The sequence below is a fragment of the Capricornis sumatraensis genome, chromosome X, assembly GCF_032405125.1.
Source record: "Capricornis sumatraensis isolate serow.1 chromosome X, serow.2, whole genome shotgun sequence".
Taxonomy (NCBI): domain Eukaryota; kingdom Metazoa; phylum Chordata; class Mammalia; order Artiodactyla; family Bovidae; genus Capricornis; species Capricornis sumatraensis.
The window spans coordinates 76,470,880-76,491,175 of record NC_091092.1 but is presented as its reverse complement, the minus strand read 5'-3'; the positions used below and the strand labels follow the sequence as shown (position 1 = coordinate 76,491,175).

General features: G+C 38.1%; 1 long non-coding RNA gene across 2 annotated transcripts; it reads right to left on the bottom strand.

Annotated features, from left to right (window-relative positions):
- Positions 1-54: 54 nt before the first annotated feature.
- LOC138071270 (uncharacterized) lies at positions 55-19,427 on the bottom strand. Of its 2 annotated transcripts, none has more exons than XR_011144190.1 (6): positions 16,334-19,427; positions 14,841-14,930; positions 13,207-13,343; positions 11,517-11,658; positions 8,323-8,453; positions 55-7,190 (listed from the first exon to the last, which is right to left on the bottom strand). It is a non-coding gene; the product is annotated as an uncharacterized lncRNA (long non-coding RNA). The 2 variants fall into 2 exon arrangements; XR_011144189.1 differs by having other exon boundaries at positions 11,517-11,726; positions 16,334-19,423.
- Positions 19,428-20,296: the final 869 nt, after the last annotated feature.

Here is a 20,296-nt window from a genome sequence, read left to right as displayed (position 1 = left end):
CTTGTTTTAGCATCAAAAACAAAGCTTTCAAAACAGTACATTTTTATTTGACATTAAACAACAAACTCCCCAATTTGTCTCAGTTGTGACATATAGACAGCTTTAGGTTGCTTTTTTGGTGGTTATCCGAATCAATCTTCAAAACAACCAAGGCTTAGATATTATGTGTTTCACATCAGTTCACAAGTCCAAGTGTGTCTTCCATTCATCAGAGCATTTTGGCATAGATCCTTTTAAGGTAAAAGGGTAGATGTAAAGCCATTTCTTCTTCTTAAGAAAAAAATTTGTTCACAGTTTCATTTATGCCACAAAAATCAGATGACAGAATGTTCTATTATTCTTGTTTATCAGTAGTGGTGGCCTTGGGATGCCAGAAACTGTGAAACGAAGACTGTTACTTTCTCCTTTCCAATAATGCATCTCTCATCCCTACCTGGAGAAAGGGGAGTTACTGAGTCCAGCTAATAGTACATATTAAACAACAAACATTATTAATATCAGATACACCTTACACCTAAGTAAAAATGTACAAAGGAAAAACTACAAACATTACCCCAAATGACCTTCAAATTCGCTACCTCCATCAACTATCTCCTGCCATTCTTCTATTTCCTTCTATATTTACAGATGGTATTGTTGTCTTGCCATGTAAACTTTAAAGTTTAGATGCTTTGAAAGTATGTATGAATTATAGTGAATGATAAAGTCCTCTTTCTATGTAGTGGATTGACTTTAGCTTTAAGACTACCTTATGATGGAGAGGTCACATAGATTTAATAAATTCCATAATTATATAACCCCAGGCTTAACTGATAGCCATTAGGCCAAACTTTTAGAAATGAGTAGGGACAAAGGACTTTGTCCTCATCTTAACAGTGACCAGTTATTAAAACTGAATTACACTAAGAACAGCAACCCCCAAGTTAGATCTGGAGGTAGCAATGCTTTTAAGACCAACCCTTTTTAGAATCAGGCTTGACCTTTTCTTTCACTCTTCCTCCTATCCCACCCTCTATGAGTGATTTAAAAATAGAAAAGGCCAAAGCCCATTTGGGCCTATATGTAGATTTTTTTTCCCTCCAATATTTGCCAAATACTTTCAATTTCTATTATTCTTAAGACTTAAGCATGGTAAAATTGTTAGGCTATTTTCAAGGCGTATCTTAAGCAGGTTTTGATGGTGAAAAAGAAAAGATTTCTAAGCTGTTAGTTGAGAAGCTGTTGTTGCAAAACACAAATCATGTCTCCATCTCCAAACTTGCTAAGTAATATTGGAAGATTGTTTTTAAAAAAGACTTATGCAGTGTATATTTGTCATAGACAAAACTGTAAGTGTGTTTCAGAACCAATTGTGATTTGAGTATGAGTGGTTCTTCAATGTTGGTACCAACGAGACTGAAGTTTGGGAATCAGTTGCTTCTCATCCCTCTTTTGGCTCACTATGGTCACAACCAGTTTTCATGAGGGATGGGTTAGGAAAACTGAAGTGTTTTATTATAAGGAAGGATCCTGCAACTTAAGGAGCAAGTTCAGTAAAAACCCCTGCTTATTGTAGTGGCCAGAGTGGCTTAAGATGGAATAGGAATTAAATCACACAATATTATTGAGGAAGTAAGCCATTTAGCCCTGATCAGAAAACAGGCCAAAAGGCAAATTTTAAGTTCTCTGGGAAGGCATTCATTTTCTCATGTCTCTCTCTGGGGGCTAGCTAGAGAACCCAGCTAGAATCCAGCTAAGGAGCTTATTTACAATAGGCACTCAAACATACTTGCAGAATGAATGAATAAATTTTAAAAATTAATTAACAATAACCTTTTCTCTTATATACCAGTTTCCAAGTCAAGTAAGTGTCTTTCAGTCAAGATCTATTTTGTTTTCTATCTAGGAATTAGCACAATGCCTTGAAATAGACACTCATTCAATGAAGTTTCACTCCATTTCATGTTTTTTTAACTGCATCTCCAAGACAATTACCTTTTTACCAGATCTATTTCATTTAGCATCACCTTCTTCAATGCTTGTATGAATAACTGAAAAGCTTTTTTATTCCTTCTCTACAAAACATGCCAAAGAGAAGGTGATCTGTTTAATCATTCCATCTCAGTATCTTAACATCACAGCTACTTTAGTTTTTCCAACTAATGAAAGAATTGCAATCTCCTATTATATTTGTTCTTGTGTGTCCTCCATGAACTAGTGAAATTAAAGTATATTTTGGTCTAGGTCTTTTAAATCTCTTCATTCTCCTCAGCAGTTAAGAACAGTACTTCATTCAAGTGAATAATTTACAAAATATGGAAAATCTAGGAAGGATCTTTTTTATCATCTTCCTGACTCTATGCCATAATAATCCTAATTGTCATCTTACCCATTTAATTATAATAAAAACAGAATATTAATGAATTAAAGGACAAACTCTGAGGCCTTTTATTAATCTTCTGGCTTCAATCTAGGTCAATGAGCACATGACATTGATACTTTCTAGAGCCAAGAAATATATCTTCATTTTACATTGAAAGAACAATATTTTTTTTCTATTTTTTAAGTTTCCAAGGAAAGTCAATAGGTTGTCTGGACCAGACTTAACCAAGAAAATAGGAACAAGAATTCAAGGAACAGGAATAGGATCTAGGGAACGGGAACTCAAATATTTACTCAAAACTCAAATACATTTTTGGATCTTCAGTTATGATCTTTGATCTATCTAAAGCCCTTTAGACTAGGCCCATTTCACATCTCTTATGCTCAGGACCTAGAATGATGTATTTTACATAAAAGACACTGTTCATCAAATTAATCTAAAAGCCAACCTGAACCATTTTTTACTCTTTCAGTGTCTCTATGCCAGGCCAGAGTGGATTGAATTCACCTCCATATTCAGCATTTAAAAGACCAATGGAGAATGACAACATCTTGCTCTTTAAACAAAGAAACAAAAGAATTCCATTCCTTCAGTCAAGCCAGGGAGCAAGTGGCCTTCTGGTCTGGATTTTATCTTTCCACCTAGCTCAGCATTCAGCATACTGCCTTGCACAATTCCATTCTGCCCATGTTTTTATCATCAAATAAGCTGAGCAATGGTTAAGCAACTTTTAGTCTGGATTCCCACACATGTTATTTACACCATCTGATAAGGAGAGTCATTTTTATATCCTAGAGCATACACAGTTCCGAGCTTTATAGATAGAAAGTAATTAGTAACCATTCATTAAGTCAACAGTTAATTCTTTAGATCTGTATAGAACAGTAAGCTTTGTAAAATTTACACAGATCTCTGTTGCAGGTTCAACAATAATGACAATGAATTTTTGCATCCCTAGTTGCTCTCTCTTGGAATAAGAGAGAGTAAGTAATCAATGTTCATTCAGCAGATATGGCTTATATATGCCAGTTTAAGACCTACAAATTGATTTTATACATTACATTCTGCTGCCCAGAACACAGTAAAGATGGATTATCTTCATATATCTTATGCTTATCAAGGAGACTGGCATATAATTATCATCCAGTCTTGCATTCATCAGACATTTAGTCCTTTATGTATCATATTTGAAGTGTTCAATAATTAACAATCCTTGCTCAAATTTTTTCTGACTTTTTTCATGGTATAATAACTATGATACAATTTTGCAAGCCTAGTATTAGGCATACCAACTGAGGAAATCAATAATTATACTTATATGGTGCTTTTAGAGTTCACAAAATATTAACATGTGTATTGCCTGTTCTCAGCTGTAGGCACAATAAAATAATAAATTTGTGTGTCTCTTTAGTGCCTATAACAGTGAGTTCACATAGTAGGCAACTAATATTAATGACCCATTCATTTACCAAGTATTTAAACTCTCAGTTTGTATACTGAGAGTTTTATACTACCTTTCTCATAGTGGGTCAAGCACACAATGAGCATCTATGGCTCAGATGGTAAAGAATCTGCCTGCAGTGCAGGAGACCTGAGTTCAGTTTCTGGGTCAAGAATATCCCCTGGAGAAGGGAATGACAACCCACTTCAGTATTCTTGTGTGGAGAAATCCACGGAGAGAGGAGTCTGATGGGTTACAGTCCATGGGGTCGCAAGAGTCAGACATGATTGAATGACTAACACACACAAACAAATGTCTGTCTCAACATAAGTTTTGTTCACAAAGAAAACACCTAATGTTTTATATTTATGTAGCATTTTATAGTTAGAAAGCTCAATCTCATTCATTACATTTTTCCTGTTACCTTGGAAAATATACTGGTAATAATTTAGCTCAACATCATCAGTAAAGTCTTTATTGATTAAAATAAGTAATATCTAATTCCTTATGTCTAAGTAGTATAGGACATAAACATCCCTCTTATTACTTGGGAGCATTGTCTTGGATTTCACAGTACCTGAAACAATAGCTGGCATATATAAGGAAATTAATACTTATTCATTCATTCATAAACATATAGCCCATTGGTATTTATACAGTGCTTTAGTACAAAGCACTTTAAAATGTTCTGCCTATCTAAAATTTTTAATCATTCTATAATAAGAACACTTTTTTTCCTTTGACATCTGTAGTGCCCAGGATGTTATCCGGCACATTATAAGTAATCACAATAGCTTAAATCCCTTGTGTTTGCAGTATACTTTATAGTTTAAGGGTTTGGAAGCCTGGCATGCTGCAATTCATGGGGTCACAAAGCGTCAGACACGACTTAGCGACTGAACAATGTTTTCTTTTCTGTGACTTGGAATACTACATCTTTACTCAAAATCACCAGAGCCACAGAAACACAATGGCCACAAAACATGAATTACTCATTTATCATAGACTTAATTCCTAATATCTGTACAGTATTTCATACTTTTGAGAAAGTACTTTATTCACGCTTTTGTTCTTTGTATTATACAGTGCCTAGAAATGTATATAACATGTAATCAATGTTCATTCATCAACTCTGAAAATTGTGACAAGCTTTTAAAGTGCATAATAGTTTATAACTCCCATTCATATATTTTTCTTCATATCACCTGGATATGACCATAAGTAATCATTGCATCCTTAATGCATACAGGGACAGGCACAAAGAAAGAAATTAATATCATTCAGCACACAGTCCCTGGAAAATTACATCAGGGGTGATAAACTGTGGCCCACAGACCATATTCACTTTAAACAAAAAAAAGCAGAGAGAGACGATATGGCCTGCAAAGTATAAAATAATTGCCATCTGACCCTTTACAAAAAGGGTGTGATAACCCTTGATTTACATAATGCTTCACAACTGACAATGCATTTTCAAATATTAGCTATGCATGAGTGCCAATACATTATTAATGAGAATGTCTTGCTTTTCTTGTGTTTTACAGTGCTTTCATATATATTATCACTAAAATTAACTTTCCTTATGGTAAAAGGAAAAAAATCAATGAAAGGATTAAACCTGCTAAATATTCCCAAATTTTCTCACCTTTAAGCCTAGAGGTGGGTATTAAACCGAGGGATAAAACTTATGCAGCTTACCACATTATTAGGCCACTACTATGAGCAGGGAGTTCACGCTCCTTCCTTGGGGCCTCATTATGTGTTAGGCCCAATCCTCCTTCATAACCATCAATAAGAATCCCAAACCTCAGGTGTCCTGCTCACCCAAGCTCAAATAAGTAACATGTTGCTGGCTCACACTTCTCAGCAAACTGGCACATCTGTGTATTTCTTGTCTAATTCTCATTGGCCTGTGGAGCATCTCTTCACATTTTCTCTACTTAGCTTGGCACTTTGTTTCCCCTCAATAACTGAACCTGATACTTTCCTTCTCTCATCAGCCTAGAGCTTCTGAGGAAAGAGGGGACTGAAATATAATGTCAGCTATGTGTCCCTCTCAAGTGGAGAGGAGGTGAAGAGAAATGGAAGTTTAAAACTTCAAAAACTTAATAAGTGGCTAAAAACTGTAATAAAAACAGGCCAAAGCATAATATTACTGATCTAAAGATTTTTTTTTTAAAGGTAACAGCAACATCAAAAAGGACATCTCAAAAGAAGTAGATATAAATGGAGACATGAGAAGAAGGAAGGGAGAACTCAAAATGTCCAAGCGTAGGGTTAGCAATAGAAAAGAGCTGGGGTTTAAGAGTCTCATCTTGGAATTTCCTTTGGTCCTGGGGCTTCTTTCTTTCCTGGTATCTCTGTCATGAACCTCTGGTTTCCATCTAATTTAGTCTTGAAATATCTGTCTCTCTTGGGCCTTCTGTCTTATATAGATAGGTTTGAGTCCTGGGTCTTTATATGTGCTAGGGCGCTTCCATCTTTTGGGTCACAGGTCTTCAAGACAGGTTTTTTTAATCCCATCCTGGGTCTTTGGCCTTCTGTCTCACTGAGACTTGAGTCTTCTATCCAACTCCAGTCTAGACCCTTGGACCTTCTGTTGGTTTTGGTTCATCTCACAGGGTGGCCTGGCATAACAAACAGCTCTGCAATGCTTATTTTGATAGCTGACACTCTGCACCTACTGGAAGCAGTTAGGAGGCGCCTTTACAAACACACAAAAGAGCACACACACACACACACACACATGCACAAAAAAATATGCAAGGAGAGAGAATTGCATGAAATCGAAGAGGGGGAGACATAGACTAAAGAAATACTCAAAAGTGAATAGAAAGGCAAAACGAGAGAAGAACCAAGAGAACAGAGATGAATGCTGAAACTGAAAACCACAAAGAATAAAGAGAGACTGGGGCACACAAAGCATGGGGAAAAAGAGAAAATGGCCCAAGAAAGGCACAAAGAATATGTAGAAAAGAGAAATATGCAAGATAAAGAGTAGAAACAGCAGAAGGGTAGCCAGTATCAGAAAAGGTGAAATGTCAAACCAACAAGGGGAATGGGTGACAGAGTTCACAAAGAGAAAAAGAAGAGAGGCAGGCATAGCAAGAAATGAGCACAAGGCACACATAACTCAAGAGGCTCAAAGAGAACAGTGAAAGAAGAGCTAGATCTAGCAGAGCAAGTAGAATCAGCAACAAAATGAAGAAAACTAGAGAGAGACATTCAAGACAAGACGCAGACCACTCCTGGGTACAAAAAAGTAAACGAGACAAAGATATACAGAGAAGAAACTAGCAAGAGAATCATGGAAATGGGTAAGACATACTTTAGACAAGAAAGACCAAAGACATTCAAAGAAGAAATAGACAAGCAAACAAATACACACTTATGAGTATAAAAGATAAGCAAAGACAGACATTGGTGGAAGAGGGTAAGAAATAGAAGAGACAAAATACAGTGAGGAGCATGATAGGCACAAGAAACATCACAAAGAGAAGAAAACAAAAAAAGTACATTAATAATTGCAATAATCTGTTATTAGTATCAATACTATTTATATTATTAACAATAATAATTATAATAACAACAATTACCACCAACACAGATACTCTTCTACTTACAAACTTTTAATTTGGGAATTTTTTACATAGAATCAAACCACACCAACTATGTGCTACTAGATGGTATCAGTGGTCACTTGTATTGTGTCAACTGAACTTATGAAACTTCTTAGGTTATCTTTTACCTATCATGTACTAGGCAGTGTACTAAGCACTTTACATACATGATTTCATTTAAGCTTCACAAACAGACAAGTCTAATCAGACTCTAAATTGCCAAAAGGTTGTTCACATAATAAGTGGCAATTTACATTAATCTCACATCTCATCTCACCTCCCATCTCATATTATCTCACAGTAAACACAGAATATGTGCCTCAACATTCTGCTACAACTTTCCCAAGACTTCCAGGAGAGCCAAATAAGGTGCCACACATAAGTGAATATTATACATAGTAAAGGGCCTTTAGAGAGCACCTAGTTAGTCCTCTCATTTTCTATCTTCATTTTTCCCCATTCCTTTATAAAATTGACTTGATTTTCATACTTTTGACAATTATAATGGCTGCTCCAGGGACTAGGTTTTCTTTAATATTATATCCGAACTGCAGATTCACTCACAAGAGCGAGAGGGGCCAGACTTCCAGCAAAAAACAGAAACGTTTTTGGCTTAAGTTTCTATATGTCTAGGCCTCTAAGGGTGGCAAATGATCTATGTAGAAAAGACAGACAAGGTGAAACTAAATTACCCTATGACACAATTGGTACACAGACTATATTATCTTTTGAGTTGCTTTAGTGAAACCAACTGTTAATATAGGTTACTGATCATCCTCCCATCTCACATTCAGCACCTCTTCCACCATAGATCACTATACGTAATCCCACACAAACCTCCATCAAACAGACATTAGCTCTAAAGTAATGCTCATAGGATTACACCAACAACAACTTACTTCATTCTGCTATTCTAAAATGCTAGCATGCCAGGCATGTTGATCTTCCTTGGTGTGTTCACATTTCTTGCTCTTTGCACTGCTTCAGGGAAAGATAATGATTTGGCAAATATGAAGGGAACAACCAGGAGCTACAAAAGAAAACAAGAAAGAAACCATGTAAATGCCATGAAGAAGTATTAACTGAGTACTGTGCTAGAGTTATAGGAAGATACAAATTAATGAGCTATAGAAACTGTCTCTATGGAGCTTAGAAAAATATAAAGTTGACACTTTTAGATCCTTAGAGATAAAACTAATATAACTGCCTCATTCAACAGAATAGGAAACTGTGGCATAAACAGGAAAGTGTCTTGCCTAATAACACTTGGGGAAAACCACTAGACCATTCAGGTATGAACCAAATCAAATCCCTTATGATTATATAGTGGAAGTGAGAAATAGATTTAAGGAACTAGATGTGATAGAGTGCCTGATGAACTATGGATGGAGGTTCATGACACTGTGCAGGAGACAGGATCGAGACCATCCCCAAGAAAAAGAAATGCAAAAAAGCAAAATGGCTGAGGAGGCCTTAGAAATAGCTGTGAAAAAAGGCAAAGCGAAAAGCAAAGGAGAAAAGGAAAGATATACCCATTTGAATGCAAGTTCCAAAGAATAGGAAGGAGAGATAAAAAAGCCTTCCTCAGCAATCAATGCAAAGAAATAGAGGAAAACAATAGAATGGGAAAAACTAGAGATCTCTTCAAGAAAATTAGAGATACCAAGGGAACATTTCACGCAAAGATGGGCTCGATAAAGGACAGAAATGGTATGGACCTAACAGAAGCAGAAGATATTAAGAGGAGGTACCAAGAATGCACAGACGAACTGTACAAAAAAGATCTTCACAATCTAGATAATCATGATGATGTGATCACTCATCTAGAGCCAGACATCCTGGAATGTGAAGTCAAGTGGGCCATAGAAAGTATCACTACAAACAAAGCTAGTGGAGGTGATGGAATTCCAGTAGAGCTATTTCAAAACCTAAAAGATGATGCTATGAAAGTGCTGCACTCAATATGCCAGCAAATTTGGAAAACTCAGCATTGGCCACAGGACTGGCAAAGGTCAGTTTTCATTCCAATCCCAAAGAAAGGCAATGCCAAAGAATATTCAAACTACAACACAATTGTAATCATCTCACATGCTAGTAAAGTAATGCTCAAGATTCTGCAAGCCAGGCTTCAGCAATGCGTGAACCATGAACTTCCAGATATTCAAGCTGGTTTTAGAAAAGGCAGAGGAACCAGAGATCAAATTGCCAACATCTGCTGAATCATGGAAAAAGCAAGAGAGTTCCAGAAAAACATCTATTTCTGCTTTATTGACTATGCCAAAGCCTTCGACTGTGTGGATCACAATAAATTGTGGAAAATTCTGAAAGAGATGAGAATATCAGACCACCTGATCTGCCTCTTAAAAAACCTGTATGCAGGTCAGGAAACAACTGTTAGAACTGGACATGAAACAGCAGACTGGTTCCAAATAGGAGAAGAAGTACATCAAGGCTGTATATTGTCACCCTGTTTATTTAATTTATATGCAGAGAAACACTGGGTTGGATGAAGCACAAGCTGGAATCAAGATTGCTGGGAGAAATATGAATAACCTCAGATATGCAGATGCTCACCACCCTTATGGCAGAAAGTGAAGAAGAACTAAAGAGCCTCTTGATGAAAGTGAAAGAGATGAGAGAAAAAGTTGGCTTAAAGCTCAACATTCAGAAAACTAATATCATGGTCCCATCACTTCATGGCAGATAGGTGGGGAAACAGTGGAAACAGTGTCTGACTTTATTTTGGGGGGCTCCAAAATCACTGCAGATGGTGACTGCAGCTATGAAGTTAAAAGACACTTAGTTCTTGGAAAGAAAGTTATATTTCCTACCTAGACAGCTTATTAAAAAGTTGAGACATTACTTTGTCAACAAAGGTGCCTCTAGTCAAGGCTATGGTTTTTCCAGTAGTCAGGTATGGATGTGAGAGTTAGACTACAGAGAAAGCTGAGCACCAAAGAATTGATGCTTTTGACCTGTGGTGTTGGAGAAGACTCTTGAGAGTCCCTTGGACTGCAAGGAGATCCAACCAGTCCATCCTAAAGGAAATCAGTCCTGGGAGTTCATTGGAAGGACTGATGTTGAAGCTGAAACTCCAATACTTTGGCCACCTGATGCGAACAGCTGACTCATTGGAAAAGACCCTGATGTTGGGAAAGATTGAAGGCAGGAGGAAAAGGGGATGACAGAGGATGAGATGCTTAGATGGCATCACCAACTCAATGGACATGAGTTTCGGTAAACTCTGGGAGTTGGTGATGGACAGGGAGGCCTGGCGTGCTGCAGTTTATGGGGTCGCAGAGTCGGACACAACTGAGCAACTGAACTGAACTGAATAACACTTGGTGAGGCACTGGAAACATCATCAATCACAGCCTTATTCCTTTAATTGGATAGTAATCTTTACAAAGCCTACACAATCAGGACTTTTTACACTGAACACTTACCTCTACCTCTCAACCTGCATCCCCCTAACCATCCTCTCTCATCAGTGACCTAAAGTATACAGTGTGCTAGTTCTTTAGATCCAGTCTAATGATAGACAACTTTGTGCCACTTCTAATCACATTCCCATTCATAGTTGTGAAGCTTCTGTCAATTAGCAGGCAGAGCATAAAAAGATAAATCTCTATTTTATCTTCTCAACAGCTTGTTTTTTGTTTTGTCCCACAGCTTTCCCAAGGCATCTTGAAGTATGTAAATGATTGGCAAAATTCTCCAACAGGGCCTCAAGGGAGACTTTGGGGATCAGAGGGAGAATGACGATTGGTCCATGATCAGTGTCATAGATGTGTCAGTCATCATCCATGTTCTCCTAAAACTTAGCTGTGCGCCTCTACCACAGACTACAGTCCCATCCTAAACACCCTAACTAATGCAGCCTGCTATTTTCTTCACATCATCATTTTAACCGATGTCACACTCAGTTACTTCCCAGGTTAATTAGGAGGCAGTTTTTTGTTTTTTTTTTTTAACCAAAGCAGACATAGATGACAATGACTAAAACAATCTAAATGGAAAGCTAAGTGCAATGTATACTGAAAAACAAGAAATTAAAGACTAATTATTATGCTTTTAGGGACAGTTAACCCACCTCTGGATGTGTGGTGGTTGTCTTGAGACTTCACCTTCTTAACTGGGCCCGGGAAAGAATCTTGGTATAACCTCCTGGCCTAGAGTTGTTGCTCAGTGGTAGTGAATCTTTCCCCTGGAGGATCCTCATGCCCCATCTCCACCTAGGAATCGTCAAAGGGAATGGGTCACTAACACTGTAAAGCAACAGGCCTATTCTTTTGAGGTAGATCTGGAAAAGAGATAAAAGAAAAATAAATTACTGAAATGCAGTACACTGGGAAAGTCTGTCCCAATGAGTAACTAGGGGTTAAATTAAACCATGTCTACCCTTTTCTTCAGATTAAGGACTGGAGATTTAGAACTGTGTAGAGCTTTATATTCTATTAATAGCTACCAGGCTGCTGCTGCTGCTGCTGCTGCTGCTGCTGCTGCTAAGTCACTTCAGTCATGTCCAACTCTGTGCGACCCCATAGACGGCAGCCCAACAGGCTTCCCTGTCCCTGGGATTCTCCAGGCAAGAACACTGGAGTGGGCTGCCATTTCCGTCTCCAATGCATGAAAGTGAAAAGTGAAAGTGAAGTCACTCAGTCGTGTCCAACTCTTCACGACCCCATGGACTGCAGCCCACCAGGCTCCTCCGTCAATGGGATTTTCCAGGCAAGAATACTGGAGTGGGGTGCCATCACCTTCTCCGAGCTACCAGCCTAACAACATGCAAATTCCTCTACTCATTCAAGCTCCATTCCTTGTATTCCCTTCATTTCCAAGAGCAATTTAGAGCTGAATAATTACCCAGATTCCCATATTTTGTTTTAGTCACCAGTCTCTACTGATGAATAATCCTCTAGAGCAGTGGTCCCTAACTTTTTTGGCACCAGGACCAGTTTCATGGAAGACAACTTTTCCATGGACCAGGGTTGGCGAAGTGATTTTGGGATGATTCAAGTGCATTACATTTGTTGTGTACTTTATTTCTATTATTATTACATCAGCTCTACCTCAGATCACCAGGCATTAGATCCTGCAGGTTGGGGACCCTGCTTGATAGCATAGGTTTTTAATGTCCTTGTGTCCTCAAAAAATACAGGTCAAGAAATTAAGAGATTGAAAATAACAAAAGGAGGAGCTAGCTTTCTCTATCAGGAGAGCCATCAAGCCACTTGAGAAGAATTCCAGTGTGTTCTGACCATATGAATTCTGTAAGACATTGCCTCAGGCTTCTTTTATAAAGCACTATGGTAAGAACTGAGCGATCCATCTCAACAAAAGTACGTCTCTCTCACCTAGTTTTGTAGCATTCCCTTCTTTTATTAATAATTTGTATATTAAGCAGTAAGACGTTGGAGCATTGCCAAGGTAAACAGAATTGTTTTCTCCTCAATCTACATGGTATAGTTCTTTAATAGCTTATATAAATGAGGTACCACCAAAGTACCAGGATATTCAAAAAATCAAGAATGGGTACAGGCACACAAAACCTCAGTTACTATAACAACTAAGCAAATCTATGCAAAAGGAAAAACAAGGATCCAATAATGTAGCTTACACGGGCCCTTGGGTCTCTATTATTCTACTCTTACACTCAAAAAGAAAAAATGTATAAAAATTGATGAAAATTGGCTCATGTTCAGTTTTTAAAAGGAGAGCTATAGGAAGTTAAAGCCTTTAAACCCAAAGACAAAATTCACACAATAAGCTCCTTACACTACCTTTCTCTCCAGGGAAACTGCAAGCCATCCTATTAAATTGCTTGGAGCTTATTCAGATTCTCAAAAGGAAAGACCTGCTGAATATGGAGCTTCTTAAAGTTGCTTGCAGTCTTCAGGTCTGATATGCTTGGAATGTCCTTGAGAAGAAAGACAGGGCAGGGCTCAATATAATATTCATGGTGAGATTTGACAGAAAACACCAGAATTCTTTAAAGCAATTACCCTTCAATTAAAAAAAATAAAATTTTTTTTAAATGCTGAGAAAACCGCAACAACAACAACAACAAAAAACCCACTAAGAAGCATTAACCTGAAATATTAGATATAGGTATCTCCTGTCTCACATCTCTAGCTTGTTGTCTCCCTAAGGTCCTGTAATAGTCAGCACTGGCAGTATCACAGAAGAACTAAACAAGTATAGAAAAAAAAGCTAAATGAAAGTATGAGTCAAACCAACAGCTACTTTAAGGGCTGTCTAAGTTTGTGGCCTAAAGGTGCTGAAAATACTTCAAGATGCAAAGCAGCAGAGGAATTGCTACTGCTGCCTAAAAGTACAATTGCCTTGATCATTTTTAATAATTGGTTACCTGCCCTTACTCTAGGATAGGAGGTCACTGAAGAAAGTCTAAGTCAGGTTTACTATCTTGAAAGTATTTTTTATGTTATGGTATAGTGTGGAAAGAACCAGGTATGGCTTCCAGATCCCTGATCAAGAATTACCACATTATAAGAATCTTTATGTCAACATCAAACAAATCCTAGACACTTACTCCTTGGAAGGAAAGTTATATTTCCTACCTAGACAGCATATTAAAAAGCAGAGACATTACTTTGCCGACAAAGGTCCATCTAGTCAAGGCTATGTTTTTTTCTAGTAGTCAGGTATGGATGTGAGAGTTGGACTATAAAGAAAGCGGAGCACTGAAGAACTGATGCTTTTGACCTGTGGTGTTGGAGAAGACTCTTGAGAGTCCCTTAGACTGCAAGGAGATCCAACCAGTCCATCCTAAAGGAAATCAGTCCTGGGTGTTCATTGGAAGGACTGATGTTGAAGCTGAAACTCAAATACTGTAGCCACCTGACGCGAAGAGCTGACTCATTTGAAAAGACCCTGATGCTGGGAAAGATTGAGGGCAGGAGGAGAAGGGGACAACAGAGGATGAGATGGTTGGATGGCATCACCGACTCAATGGACATGAGTTTGGGTAGGCTCTGGGAGTTGGTGATGGACAGGGAGGCCTGGCGTGCTGCAGTTCATGGGGTCTCAAAGAGTCGGACATGACTCAGTGACTGAACTGAACTGAACTGAACTGATCACTTTGCTTAGTAACAGTGTTTTCCCCCAGTCTTCTTCCTCTATGAACCACAGAATTTCCCCCAAATTTTATGATACTCAAACTGCCCAATACCATAATAAGTTGTTCACTTCTGTATCCACCATGAGATAGCAGATTCCTGGACAGGAACTATGTCTTTGATTTTACTATTTATTCCAGTGCCTGGTCTAATAAATATCTGTTGAATTAAAGGTTTATCTTGAGTTTGAAGATGCCAACATTCCCAGAGCATTCCTTTCTACAACTGCTACAGATTTTATTTCAAGCAATGAACTGAAATACAACGCCAAGATTCACCTTTGGATGCTGTCCAGTGCAGCCTTCACTCCACCTAAACTTGATCCATCCTTCCTCTTGAGTGGGGGGGAACCAGCTCAGAATTCATCCCTTTAAAACAAATTCCAATAAATAGTTATAGCTGTATATTAACATTGAATGATAACTTGATTAACTACAATTAATGATCTCATAAGCACAGACCAGTGTTTCTCAAATTGGGGTGATAAGAACCCTGGGGGTTTGTGGATATATTCTCACGATCTCCAAGGTCTATATAAATTATTTAAAATGTTATATAAAATATTATATTTTTGACAAAGCTATTTTGAAATTGGAAACCATGTTTACATTTCAAATAACTTAAGTCAGTGTTACTCAAAACATTTACTCTTTAGGATCTCAAAAAACCTGTTTCTTTAAAAGGTGCTGCATCCTGACAGATTACTTCAGTTTGAGAAACAAGAAGGCTCAGGACTATTCATATATTACCTCCAGTCAGTCAGACAAATATCTTTAGGCACTGGCTGGGGGAAACAAGCAGTGAGGAAATATGGATATTAATTAAAATGGGCAGTGAGAGAAGCCCAGCTCATTAATATAATTCTTCTTGCTCTTGCTGGGATACATGAACATGCACAAAAAAAAGTTTTCAAATTTGATGTTAATATTTTTTCAGTTGGATCTTTGTTCTTTTTACACCAGAGAGGCTAATCTTTTTAGCTCACAAAAGTATTTGTTGAAAAAGGTGAAAGGGAAGAGGGGAAAGTCATGGTCTTATAAAACATATTTCTCTATTGCCCTCTTGCCAAACAGGATCCACAAATATCTCAAACTAAAAAGACACTGCTACTCTCATCTGTTCTTGGGCAGAGAGAGAATAAAAAGCATACAAAGTTCTAACATATCAGATTTATACTCCCAATCCCTAGAGCTTGAAAAACTCAAGCTTAAAACAATCAACAATTTGCCAGCCTGGATAGAGCCAAACACAATGGCCAGGTGTTATTTCTAATCACTTTCCGTGTGTTCAAAAAAGGTAAAAACCAAATGACATTAAAATAAACATTATACTACCCAGGTGGCTGTAATAGTAATCATGTCCTGGACCAAAGACAAAAGTTAACCTACCTCAAGTTCACCCTATCAACTTCAAACCCTAGTGTGCTCATTTTTTAAAACTCTAAAACATATAATTCACACAAGACAGTACTTGATTATTATGTTCTACAGTTATTTCAAGTGTGCTTATATTAGCTTTTTTAACAATATAACCATATTGGGGATGAGATTATATAGAACTATAGCATTTCTATCCCTCACTTCAATACAGCCTAGCATAGGGCCATATACACAATATTAATTTTGTAATTTTGTTAACTCATATGGTGATATATAAATTACAGATGAGGTAGAAACATGGAAGGACCCTCCAATTTTTGTATGGGTAGCATCTAAGAGAAAGAAAATGGAACAGGAAAAAGATTACTTAATAGCTACAAAGTAGTACTTACAGTATTCTAAAGAGCCAGAGACTCTTCTTACAGCTGTCCAAGGAGCTAGTAGTGCAAACTGCACCCTGAGCTGGGCCGATCTTTTGACATCCTTCTCAGACAACAGTATCCTTTTTCAGTGATTAGAAAGAACTGCTGTGGTGATAATTAGTTACTTGCTTCAGCAGTTCCATATTAAATACTTCTCTGCCAAACACCTTGTACACTAGAGGCTGAGATATTATTCATTGTATTCATTTTCACTATTGAAATTTATATCCAAAAGACTGATTAGACCTTGGCTTATTTTTCTTTTCATATAAAATGGGGAAACTGGTTCCATCGTTTCTAAGTCCTCACTTCAGTGTGGTGCTTTAGGTAACTTTAAAATAGCAGAATTAAACAGGGTACATAAAATGTAATAGATTAATCAAACAAAGTGATCTATGGTTTTCAAAAGCACCTCAGCATGGTCTCTCATTTTATTCTTTTACAGCAATCTTCTTGAAATAAGTACGGACTAGTTGGAACTCCAGATGAAGAAACTTAACGATTAGGAAGTTTAGATAGTTTTTCCTAGAAGTGAATACTGGTAAAGCCCAAACAAGAAGTGGTTTGAAAATGGTGGTAGAGCCCAAAGATACTGGTCTTAAGAGTTCCACTCTAGAACTCCTTTAGTAATATACTATAATATCAAAGTCACAGTGGTCTATCCACAGACTCACCACCCTTAGTAAAATGAGAGACACTGGTCATCAGGTACATGATATAAATGGGTTTACCGACTTCAAAATTTCAATGACCAGGTTATCAATTCCACCCTGCAATCCAGATGTCTTTCTTAAAAAATAAAAAAGAAACTTTTTGGTTGTATCCTGGCAATTGACACTATACAATGGCAATATACAAAAGGAAAGGAGAGACATAGCCAGGCAATCTGCTTTGAAAGGAAGAATGCACAGATAGTGCTAACCTTCCTTCCTGGGAAGTCAATTTTCAAATGATACTTATATATAATGAAAACCCCAAATAAAGGGTAGCAATCCAGTTCCCTTGGGTCTGACTTGCCTTGAGCATTTTGCCTAGTAAAGCAGTAACAGAGGGGATCAGGAATGGTTCTGTCCCCAGAATATGACAATAATCGGAACTGGGATCATTAACAAATGCAGGAAAAGGAGTAAAGGCCCAGTCACCTAGTTCTGGCCTGCTTTTGGTAGTCCATACTGCACAAATATAACATCAAAATGGTAGGGAGCTCTTAGGCTGATGGGCTTAAAAATGGGACAATCAATACTGTGTTAATAACACAGAAGGGGCTGTGGTGGTCAGCACTACTCAGAAGTAATGCAAAGAAGGAAGTGGAAGAGTCCGTGCCTGACGGGTGGGACCAAGGAAAGTGCAACAGGGAATTATAGAAATTCAAAGCGGGCAAAACAATGACATCTGGGACTGTTAACATTGTAAATCCAAGAGGAAGGAGTTTTGCTCAGTCAACATTTCCCAGCAGCAATGCAAAAGGGGCAGGGCAGGGGTGGGAGGGGTGAGGGAGCATAATCTTATCTGGATGGATGGACACCTGAAATTGTGAACATTAAAAATCCATAAGAAGGGTCCAAGGGCAGACAAGGGGTTTGAAGAGGGAAGATAAGGGAAAGGCCATGATTACTTGGGATTTGATACACTGGAGCCAGCGCAAAAGGAGTGGGAATGTGGGTCACCCTTTGATGGACAAGTTCACAGCATAGTGCAGTGTTTATAGTTTATTATACCATGAGAAATTGGAGCTGGGAGTGCTTGCCTAACAAGACCAGGGAGAAAAACCCATTGCCAACTGCCATTGTGCTCATCAGCAGTCCCAGTAAAAGTTTTGTGTCATCAGCAGCCCATGAAGTAATGCAAAGGGGGTATGTGGGAATGATGTCCTACTCTAATAGAAGGGTGTATGAATAACAGCAAATATTCACACCCAGAGTCAAAAAAAGAAGCCTTAAGTCAGTACTCCTGATCCATAGTGAGGCTACAGGGATCCTATCTAAAGATCATACACTTGATGTATTATTGGTGCATATTAATTGTCCAAGAGCTGAGGTCATGATAGCTGGCTGAGGGAGTATTACCGAAGTATACTGATAAAGACAAGAATTTCTATTATGTATACTAACAGTAAGGGATCTTGGCGGGGAAACAGTATCCCTTGCACTATTACAAAGGAGATACAATAGTCCTAGAAGTAATAGGGTTATGGGAAAGTGCAACTCTGCACATTAATTGTCCAAATGGAAAGGTCTTAGCAATTGGCAAACTTACTGGAAGGCATAGGAAGTGAGGGGGAGGGTCCTTGTCTAGTGCACAAGAATGTACATTCACAAGCTAAGGAAAGGGAAGGCAACAGGATAAGATGAACTAAGTTGCAATTATGTAAATTAATGTTGAAGGGACATGGTGTGGTCAATTAAAATCATATACCTTGTACAAATATAAGAATCTTAAAGGAGTATGAAGCCCCTATAATGTAATTGTCATTACACATATTTGAGAAAGGGGCCTTAAGTGGACAGTACCCCATGCAGTAAAGCAAAGGGGATGAAAAGAGTCAGGGAGACAAGTTAACTCAGAAGACCATAGTGTAATTACACATAGTCACAGTCCCAGAACAAGGGCTTTAAGGTGGTAAGTTAACCTGTGCTTCAATAAGTGAAAGGGCCCTGATCTAAAAAGCACAGCTGTGGACAACTGAGAATGTGTACAAGACAACTAAGATTGTGCACATTAACTGCAATAGTGTGTAAGATCTTGAATAGTAGGCATCTCCTGCTGAAATATAAATAGAATAGGGAGGGTCCTTACCTGAGGTACAGGTACAGGAGCAAACATTAAGTACATACATTAACAGTCCAAGACAGTGAATCTTAGCTAGTCAGAAGTCCCTGCAGTAATGTAAATGGAGCAAGGATATGGGATCCTAGTTTAACATAAGGGAGCATGGACTACTGAAATTATGCACATTTAAACTGTACAGAAGAAGCAGCCAGTTGATTAGGACCCCTGATGCAAAGGAGGTGGAATGGGATGGGTTCTTAGTATAATTCTGCACATTAACTGTCCAAAAGAAAAACTAGTCAGTAGTCCCTGCTTTAATACTAAAAATTCAATATGTTAGTTTGTCATGAGGGCACATGCACATTGAGTCCCAAGAGAAAGAGTTTGGGTCAATAACATCCCCTGATATAACGCAAAAAGGGAGGAATATTAATTAAAATACAAGGGCCTTAAACACTGGAATTTTGCATGTAAATATTCCCAGAAAAAAGTAATGGCGGTAATTCATATAAAACAGACTACAAGGGACTGAAGTGAAAGAATATATTCGTGGTGAATTGTCGTGGTTCATTTTATTCTAGTACAAAGGTCTTGAGTAAAGGACATCCACCACTGAATACAAGGGAAATGAGTGGAGTCTACACTGCAGAGGAAGAGGAACAAATGCAACTGCACATTAAAAAGCACAAAAAGAGGGGCCTTAGTGTTCGGGACCCCAAGGTGTAATGTGAGAGGATAAGATGCACCACAATAGTCAGTACCTTCTGTGGTAAGCAAAGGACGTGGAAAGGGAATGGAAACTAGGCTAACAGAAGGGACCATAGCTACAGTTAAGCACCCTTCCATGTAATGCAAAGGAAGTGGAAGTAGGAGGGAACAAGATCCTAGACAACAGAGGGGAACACAGCAGCAATTATCACCTTGACAGTCCCAAATGCCTTCACAGATAATGTAAAGGAAGTCCTGGGATCCTAAACTAACAAAAGGGACCACATCTGCATTTAGGCACATTCACAGGTTCCCAGTACCTTCTGTGGTAATATAAACAAAACTGTGGAGAGCATGGACTCCAGACTAAGAGAAGGGACCACAGTTGCAATTAAGCAGTTCTACAGTCCCAATACACTCCCAGGTAATGTTAAGAGTTAGAGGGCATGGGACCCT